Raw genomic sequence first — 9,527 nt, 5'->3', positions numbered from 1 at the left:
CTAGATGAGTCTCAGATTCCTTTGGTTCCTCAGAGGGAAACTCCTTATTAATCACTGGATGTCCCAGGAGGTCTTCCCCTGTGGGATTCACGTCCTCCTCTCCCTCTTTGGGTTTGGCCATTTTGGTTATGTCAATGGTCTTGCACTCTCCTTTTGGATTTTCTTCTGTGTTGCTTGGGAGAGTACTATGAGGGATTTCAGTGATCCTTTTACTCAGCTGGCCTATTTGTGCTTCCAAATTTCTGATGGAGGATCTTGTTTCATTCATGAAACTCACAGTGGCCTTAGATAGATCAGAGACTAGATTTGCTAAGCTAGATAGATTCTGCTCAGAATTCTCTGTCTGTTGCTGAGTGGATGATGGAAAAGGCTTGCTATTGTTAAACCTGTTTCTTCTACCATTATTAAAGCCTTGTTGAGGCTTTTGATCCTTCCATGAGAAATTTGGATGATTTCTCCATGATGGATTATAGGTGTTTCCATAAGGTTCACCTAAGTAATTCACCTCTGCTATTGTAGGGTTTTCAGGATCATAAGCTTCTTCTGCATAAGAAGCCTCTTGAGTACTGTTGGATGCAGCTTGCATTCCATTCAGACTCTGAGAAATCATATTGACTTGCTGAGTCAATATTTTGTTCTGAACCAATATGGCATTCAGAGTATCAACTTCAAGAACTCCCTTCTTCATAGGCATCCCATTACTCACAGGGTTCCTCTCAGAAGTGTACATGAACTGGTTATTAGCAACCATGTCAATGAGTTCTTGAGCTTCTGCAGGTGTTTTCTTTAGGTGAATGGATCCACCTGTAGAAGTATCCAATGACATCTTTGATAGCTCAGATAAACCATCATAGAATATATCCAGGATGGTTCATTCTGAAAGCATGTCAGAAGGACACTTTTTGGTCAACTGTTTGTATCTTTCCCAAGCTTCATAGAGGGATTCACCATCTTTTTATTTGAAGGTCTGAACATCCACTCTAAGCTTGCTCAGCTTTTGAGGAGGAAAGAACTTGGCTAAGAAAGCCGTGACCAGCTTGTCCCAAGAGTTCAGGCTATCTCTGGGTTGAGAATCCAACCACATTCTAGCTCTGTCTCTTACAGCAAAAGGGAAAAGCATGAGCCTGTAGACTTCAGGATCTACTCCATTAGTCTTAACAGTATCACATATCTGCAAGAATTCAGTTAAGAACTGAAAAGGATCTTCAGATGGAAGTCCATGGAACTTGCAGTTCTGCTGCATCAGAGAAACTAGCTGAGGTTTCAGCTCAAAGTTGTTTGCTCCAATGGCAGGAATGGAGATGCTTCTTCCATGTAAATTAGAATTAGGTGCAGTAAAGTAACCAAGCATTCTCCTTGCATTATTGTTGTTGGGTTCGGCTGCCATCTCCTTTACTTGTTCGAAATTTTCAATAAGGTTGTCTCTGGATTGTTGTAATTTAGCTTCTCTTAGTTTTCTCTTCAGAGTCCTTTCAGGTTCTGGATCAGCTTCAACAAGAATGCCTTTTTCTTTGTCCCTGCTCATAAGAAAGAGAAGAGAAAAAGAAAAGAAGAGGAATCCTCTATGTCACAGTAAAGAGGTTCCTTAATGTTAGTAGAAAAAGAAAAGGAATAGCGGTGAAGAAGAATGAAGAAAAAAATTCGAACACAGATAGAAGATGGGGTTCAAATTTGGTGAGTGATGTGAGGAAGAGATGTTAGTAGATGAATAAATAAATAGAAGGGGATGAGAGGAGGAGAGAATTTTCGAAAATAATTTTTGAAAAAGAGTTGGTGATTTTCGAAAATTGTTTTTGAAAAAGGTTAGTAGTTTTTCGAAAATTCAAATAAAAAATAAAATAATAAGTTAATTAAAAAGAAATTTTGAAAAAGGTGGTAGATATTTTCGAAAATTAGAGAGAGAGAGAGAGTTAGTTAGGTGGTTTTGAAAAAGATAAGAAACAAACAAAAAGTTAGTTAGTTAGTTAAAACAAATTTTGAAAATCAATTTTTGAAAAGATAAGAAGATAAGAAGTTAGAGAAGATATTTTGAAATCAAATTTTTGAAAAAGATAAGAAGATATTTTTGAAAAGATAGGATTGAAATTAGTTTTGAAAAAGGTTTGATTTTTAAAATCACAATTAATGACTTGATTCACAAGAAATCACAAGATATGATTCTAGAACTCAAAGTTTGAATCTTTCTTAACAAGCAAGTAACAAACTTGAAATTTTTTGAATCAAAACATTAATTGTTATTGTTATTTCCGAAAATTATGATGTAAAATTAAGAAAAAGATTTTTGAAAAATATTTTAAAAATGTTTCGAAAATAACAAAAAAAAATTGAAAAAAGATTTGATTTTTGAAAAAGATTTTGAAAAAGATAAGATTTTTTTAAATTGAAAATTTAATTTGACTCATAAAAACAACTAGATTTTAAAAATTTTTGAAAAAGTCAAATCTAATTTTCGAAATTTTAAGAGAGAAAAAGGGAAAGATATTTTTTTGATTTTTGAATTTTTATGATGAGAGAGAAAAACAAGAAAAATGATGCAATGCATGAAAGTTATGGATCAAAACAATGAATGCATGCAAGAATGCTATGAATGTCAAGATGAATACCAAGAACACTATGAAGATCATGATGAACATCAAGAACACATTTTTGAAAAATTTTTAATGCAAAGAAAATATGCAAGACACCAAACTTAGAATTCTTTAATGCTTAGACATAAAGAATTCAGGAATGCATATGAAAAACAAGAAAAGACACAAAACATGCAAATGCAAAGATCAAACAAGAAGACTTACCAAGAACAACTTGAAGATCATGAAGAACACTATGAATGCATGAGAGTTTTCGAAAAAATGCAAGATGAGTATGCAATTGACACCAAACTTATAACATGACTCAAGACTCAAACAAGAAACACAAAAATATTTTTGATTTTTATGATTTTATGATTTTTTTTGTATTTTCTTTTAATTTTTTTCGAAAATCATTTTGAAAAAGAAAAATAAGGATTCCAAAATTTTTAATATGAATTCCAGGAATCTTATGCTCTTTAGTCTAAAGCTCCAATCAAAGGGTCAGGCATGGCTTAATAGCCAGCCAAGCTTTAGTATGTAAATTACATCCATTGAGGTGATTAGTTGAAGACCAATCCCAAAGCAGTTTGGGTATGGCTTTACAGCCAAATAGGATTCAACATGTTTCATGAAACACTAGAATTCATTCTTAAAAATTCTGAAGAAGAAATAATATTTTTGAAAACATTTTTATTTATTTATTTTTTCGAAAACAAAAGAGAAATTTTTGAAAGATTTTTGAAAAATTTTTGAAAATAAAATAAGAAGAAAATTACCTAATCTGAGCAACAGGATGAACCATCAGTTGTTCAAACTCGAACAATCCCCGGCAACGGCGCCAAAAACTTGGTGCGCAGAAATTGTTATTACACTTTGATTATGTAAAATTCATTGCTCTTTCTTTCCCTGGCAATGGCACCAAAAACACTATGCCAATACCATGGTTCACAACTTCGCACAACTAACCAGCAAGTGCACTGGGTCATCCAAGTAATACCTTACGTGAGTAAGGGTCGAATCCCACAGAGATTGTTGGTATGAAGCAAGCTATGGTCACCTTGTAAATCTCAGTCAGGCGGATATAAAATAGTAATGGGGTTTTCGAAATTAATTAATAAAATAAGGATAGAAATACTTATGTAACTCATTGGTGAGAATTTCAGATAAGCATATGGAGATGCATTCGTTCCTCTGAACCTCTGCTTTCCTGCTGTCTTCATCCAATCAATCTTACTCCTTTCTATGGCTGGCTTTATGTAAGGATGTCACCGGTCCCAATGGCTACTTTCGATCTCTCCCGGGAAAATGGTCCAAATGCTCTGTCACAGCACGGCTAATCGTCTGGAGGCATCACCCTTGTCGTTGGTTGCATCCTATTCCTCTCTGTGAAAATGGTCCGATGCGCTGTCACTGCATGACTAATCATCTTGGAGGTTCTCGATCATACTGGAATAGGATTTACTATCCTTTTGCGTCTGTCACTACGCCCAGCACTCGCGAGTTTGGAGTTCGTCACAGTCATTCAATCCTAGAGTCCTACTCGGAATACCACGGACAAGGTTTAGACTTTCTGGACTCTCATGAATGCCACCATCAATCTAGCTTATACCACGAAGATTCTGATTAAGAGATCTAAGAGATACTCATTCAATCTAATGTAGAACGGAAGTGGTTGTCAGGCATGCGTTCATAGGGAATGATGATGATTGTCACGTTCACCACATTCAGGTTGAAGTGCGAATGAATATCTTAGAAGCGGAATAAGTTGAATTGAATAGAAAACAGTAGTACTTTGCATTAATCTTTGAGGAACAGCAGAGCTCCACACCTTAATCTATGGAGTGTAGAAACTCTACCGTTGAAAATACATAAGTGATAATGGAGTTCATTGGTCTCGGCCCCAGAGCGGAACCGGAGTAACCAAGACTGATCAAAAGATGTCTAATACAATAGTAAAAAGTCCTATTTATAATAAACTAGCTACTAGGGTTTACAGAAGTAAGTAATTGATGCATAAATCCACTTCCGGGGCCCACTTGGTGTGTGCTTGGGCTGAGCTTGAAGTCTACACGTGGAGAGGTCATTCTTGGAGTTGAACGCCAGCTTTTGTGCCAGTTTAGGCGTTGAACTCCATTTTGCAGCTTGTTTCTGGCGCTGGACGCCAGAATTGGGCAGAGAGCTGGCGTTGAATGCCAGTTTGCGTCATCTAAACTTGGGCAAAGTATGGACTATTATATATTTCTGGAAAGCCCTGGATGTCTACTTTCCAACGCAATTGGAAGCGCGCCATGTTGAGTTCTGTAGCTCCAGAAAATCCATTTTGAGTGCAGAGAGGTCAGAATCCAACAGCATCAGCAGTCCTTCTTCAACCTCTGAATCTGATTTTAGCTCAAGTCCCTCAATTTCAGCCAGAAAATACCTGAAATCACAGAAAAACACACAAACTCATAGTAAAGTCCAGAAATGTGGATTTAACATAAAAACTAATGAAAACATCCCTAAAAGTAACTAGATCCTACTAAAAACATACTAAAAACAATGCCAAAAAGCGTATAAATTATCCGCTCGTCACATATGCACTGTTCAAGCATTCATTCTGAAGGCAGAAAGTATTATCACCACATCAAAATAATTAAACTAATCTCAAGGATTAATTTGAAATTCATGTACTTCTTGTTCTTTTGTAATTAAAGCATTTTTCATTTAAGAAACGTGATGGATTCATAGGACATTCATAGCTTTAAGACATAGACACTTGAACACTAACGATCATGTAATAAAGACACAAACATGAATAAACATAGAGCATAGTAAACGAAAAAGAGAAAAGTAAAGAACAAGGAAATTAAAGAACGGGTCCACCTTAGTGATGGCGGCTAGTTCTTCCTCTTGAAGATCTTATGGAGTGCTTTAGCTCCTCAATGTTTCTTCCTTGCGTTTGTTGCTCCTCCCTCATAGCTCTTTGATCTTTTAAAATTTCATGGAGGAGGATAGAATGCTCTTGGTGCTCCACTCTTAGTTGTCCCATGTTGGAACTCAATTCTCCTAGGGAGGTGTTAATTTGCTCCCAATAATTTTGTAGAGGAAAGTGCATCCCTTGAGGCATCTCAGGGATTTCATGACGAGGAATTTCCTCATGATCCTGTTGAGGTCCATGAGTGGGCTCTCTTGTTTGCTCCATCCTTTTCTTAGTGATGGGTTTATGAAATGAATCTCTCCATCTCCCATGACTCGGATGTGGAAGCAATTGTCTTCCCTTTCCTCTTTCTAGAGGTTTCTCCGGCCTTTGGTACCATTAATGGTTATAGAAAAACAAAAAAGCAATGCTTTTACCACACCAAACTTAAAAGGTTTGCTCCTCCTCGAGCAAAAGAAGAAAGAAAGTAGTAGAAGAAGAAAAAAATTAGAGGAAAAGGGGGGAGATATGTGGTTCGGCCAAGGGGTAGAAGTAGTGGTTGTAATGTGTGAAAATGGAGGAGTGGTGAGGGGTTTATATAGGGGTAGGGGGAGGTGATTGGTGAAGGGTATTTGGGAAAGAGTGTTATGAAAAGGTGGGAGAGAAAGAGAGAGAGAGAGAGAGAGAGGTGGGGTAGGTGGGGATCCTGTGGGGTCTACAGATCCTGAGGGGTCAAGGACTTATCATCCCTGCTCCATTTAGGCATGCAAAACGCCCATAGAGTGCAATCCTAGCGTTAAACGCCAGGTTGCTGCTTGTTTCTGGCGTTTAACGCCAGCTTTTCTCCCTTTATTGGCGTTTAACGCCAAGTTAGTGCTTGTTTCTGGTGTTAAACGCCATACTGTAGCTTGTTTCTGGCGTTTAACGCCAGCTTGATGCTTCTTTCTGGCGTTAAACACCAGTCTGATGCTTCTTACTGGCGTTTAAATTCCAGTAAGCTCTTCCTCCAGGGTGAGCTGTTTTTAATGCTGTTTTTTATTTTGCTTTGATTTTTGTGACTCCACATGATCATCATCCTAAAGAAAACATACAATAAAAATGAAAAAATAGAAAATTAACACAGATAAGTAAAAATTGGGTTGCCTCCCAATAAGCGCTTCTTTAATGTCTTTAGTTGGACCTTACTGAGCTTTTAATCTAGTTTTAGCTTTGAGCATTCTTTCTCAACATTGCTTTCAAGATAATGCTTGACTCTCTTTCCATTAACAATGAACTTCTTATTAGAATCAATGTCTTGAAGCTCCACATAACCATATGGTGACACACTTGTAATCACATATGGTTCCCTCCACCGGGATTTCAGTTTCGCGGAGAATAATCTGAGCCTAGAGTTAAACAACAGAACCTTTTGTCCTGGTTCAAAGATTCTGGATGATAGTTTCTTATCATGCCACCTTTTTGCTTTCTTATTGTAAATTTTTGTATTTTCGAAAGCATTGAGTCTAAATTCCTCTAGCTCATTTAACTGGAGTAATCTCTTCTCTCCAGCTAACTTAGCATCCAGGTTTATGAATCTGGTTGCTCAGTAGGCCTTATGCTCCAGTTTCACAGGCAAATGACAGCCCTTACCATACACAAGCTGGTATGGAGAAGTCCCTATAGGAGTCTTGAATGCTGTTCTGTATGCCCACAGAGCCTCATCCAAGCTTCTTGCCCAATCCCTTCTACGGGTACTTACAGTCCATTCCAGGATTCTTTTTAGTTCTCTATTAGAGACTTCAGCCTGCCCATTTGTCTGTGGATGATATGGAGTTGCTACTTTGTGGCTAATTCCATATCGGACCATAGCAGAGTAAAGCTGTTTATAGCAGAGTGCCCCCATCACTGATTAGTGCTCTAGGTACACCAAACCTGCTGATGATATGTTTCTGGAGGAACTTCAGCACTGTCTTAATATCATTAGTGGGTGTTACAATGGCCTCTACCCATTTGGATACATAGTCGACTGCCACTAGAATATAAGTGTTTGAGTATGATGGTGGGAACGGCCCCATGAAGTCAATACCCCATACATCAAACAACTCAATCTCTAAGATCCCTTGCTGAGGCATGGCGTAACCATGAAGCAGATTACCAGCTCTCTGGCAGCTGTCATAGTTACGCACAAACTCTCGGGAGTCTTTATAGAGAGTAGGCCAGTAGAAGCCACATTGGAGGACTTTTGTGGCTGTTCGTTCACCTCCAAAATGTCCTCCATATTGTGATCCATGACAATGCCATAAGATCTTCTGTGCTTCTTCTCTAGGCACACACCTATGGATTATTCCGTTTGCACATCTCTTAAAGAGATATGGTTCATCCCACAAGTAGTACTTTGCATCAGTAATTAATTTTTTTATTTGTTGCTTGTTGTACTCCTTGGGTATGAATCTTGCAGCTTTATAGTTTGCAATGTCTGCAAACCATGTTGTTTCCTGAATGGCAAACAATTGCTCATCCGGAAAGGTTTCAGAGATCTCAATAGAGGGAAAGGACGCCCCTTCTACTGGTTCTATCCGGGACAGATGATAAGCAACTTGGTTCTCTGTCCCTTTTCTGTCTCTTATTTCTATATCAAACTCTTGCAGAAGCAACACCCATCTTATGAGCCTGGGTTTTGAATCCTACTTTGTGAGTAGATATTTTAAGAGCAACATGGTCAGTGTGCACAATCACTTTTGATCCTACTAAGTATGATCTAAACTTGTCAATGGGATAAACCACTTCAAGAAATTCTTTTTCTGTGGTTGTGTAATTTTTCTGGACATCATTTAAAACACGACTAGCATAATAAATGACATGCAGAAGCTTCTTATGCCTCTGTCCCAATACTACACCAATGGCATGGTCACTGGCATCACACATTAGTTCGAATGGTAATGTCCAGTATGATGCAGAAATAACTGGTGCTGTGACCAGCTTAGCTTTCAGAGTTTCAAACGCCTGCAGACACTCTGTGTCAAACACAAATGGCGTGTCAACAGCTAGCAGATTGCTTAGAGGTTTTGTAATTTTTGAAAAATCCTTTATAAACCTCCTATAGAATCCTGCATGCCCCAGAAAGCTTCTGATTGCCTTAACATTGGCAGGTAGTGGTAATTTTTCAATTACTTCCACTTTAGCTTGATCCACCTCTATTCCCTTGTTTGAAATTTTATGCCCGAGGACAATTCCTTCAGTCACCATAAAGTGACATTTTTCCCAGTTTAAAACTAGGTTGGTCCCTTGGCATCTTTTTAGAACAAGTGCTAAATGGTCAAGGTAGGAACTGAATGAGTCTCTAAATACTGAAAAGTCATCCATAAAGACTTCCAAAAATTTCTCTACCATATCAGAGAAGATAGAGAGCATGCACCTCTGAAAGGTTGCAGGTGCATTGCAAAGACCAAAAGGCATCCTTCTGTAGACAAACACTCCAGAAGGACATGTGAATGCTGTTTTCTCTTGGTGTTGAGGATCTACTGCAATTTGGTTGTAACCTGAATAGCCATCCAAAAAGCAGTAATATTCATGATCTGCTAGTCTTTCTAGCATCTGGTCTATGAATGGTAAAGGAAAGTGATCCTTCCTGGTGGCTGTATTGAGCCTTCTGTAGTCAATACACATACGCCACCCTGTAACTATTCTTGTAGGAACCAGTTTATTCTTTTCATTATGAATCACTGTCATGCCTCCCTTCTTGGGGACAACTTGGACATGGCTCACCCAGGGGCTATTAGAAATAGGATAGATAATCTTAGCCTCCAATAACTTGGTGACTTCTTTCTGCACCACCTCCTTCATGGCTGGATTTAGCCACCTCTGTGGTTGAACCACTAGCTTAGCATCGTCCTCCAATAGGATCTTGTGCATGCATCTTGCTGGGCTGATGCTCTTAAGATCACTTATGGACCACCCAAGAGCTGTCTTGTGTGTCCTTAGCACTTGAAGTAGTGCTTTCTCTTCCTGTGGATTTAAAGTAGAGCTTATGATCACCGAAAAAGTGTCACCTTCTCCCAAAAATTCATATTTCAGGGATGGTG

At 38.3% G+C, this 9,527-nt stretch overlaps 1 non-coding gene across 1 annotated transcript; it reads left to right on the top strand.

The window, feature by feature from the left end:
• The first annotated feature begins 880 nt into the window (after positions 1-880).
• LOC112761764 (small nucleolar RNA R71) lies at positions 881-988 on the top strand. The gene has a single exon (XR_003182142.1). It is a non-coding gene; the product is annotated as a small nucleolar RNA R71 (small nucleolar RNA).
• Positions 989-9,527: the final 8,539 nt, after the last annotated feature.

Source organism: Arachis hypogaea, chromosome 16, assembly GCF_003086295.3.
Source record: "Arachis hypogaea cultivar Tifrunner chromosome 16, arahy.Tifrunner.gnm2.J5K5, whole genome shotgun sequence".
Lineage (NCBI taxonomy): Eukaryota > Viridiplantae > Streptophyta > Magnoliopsida > Fabales > Fabaceae > Arachis > Arachis hypogaea.
This window is presented reverse-complemented; position numbering and strand designations above follow the sequence as displayed.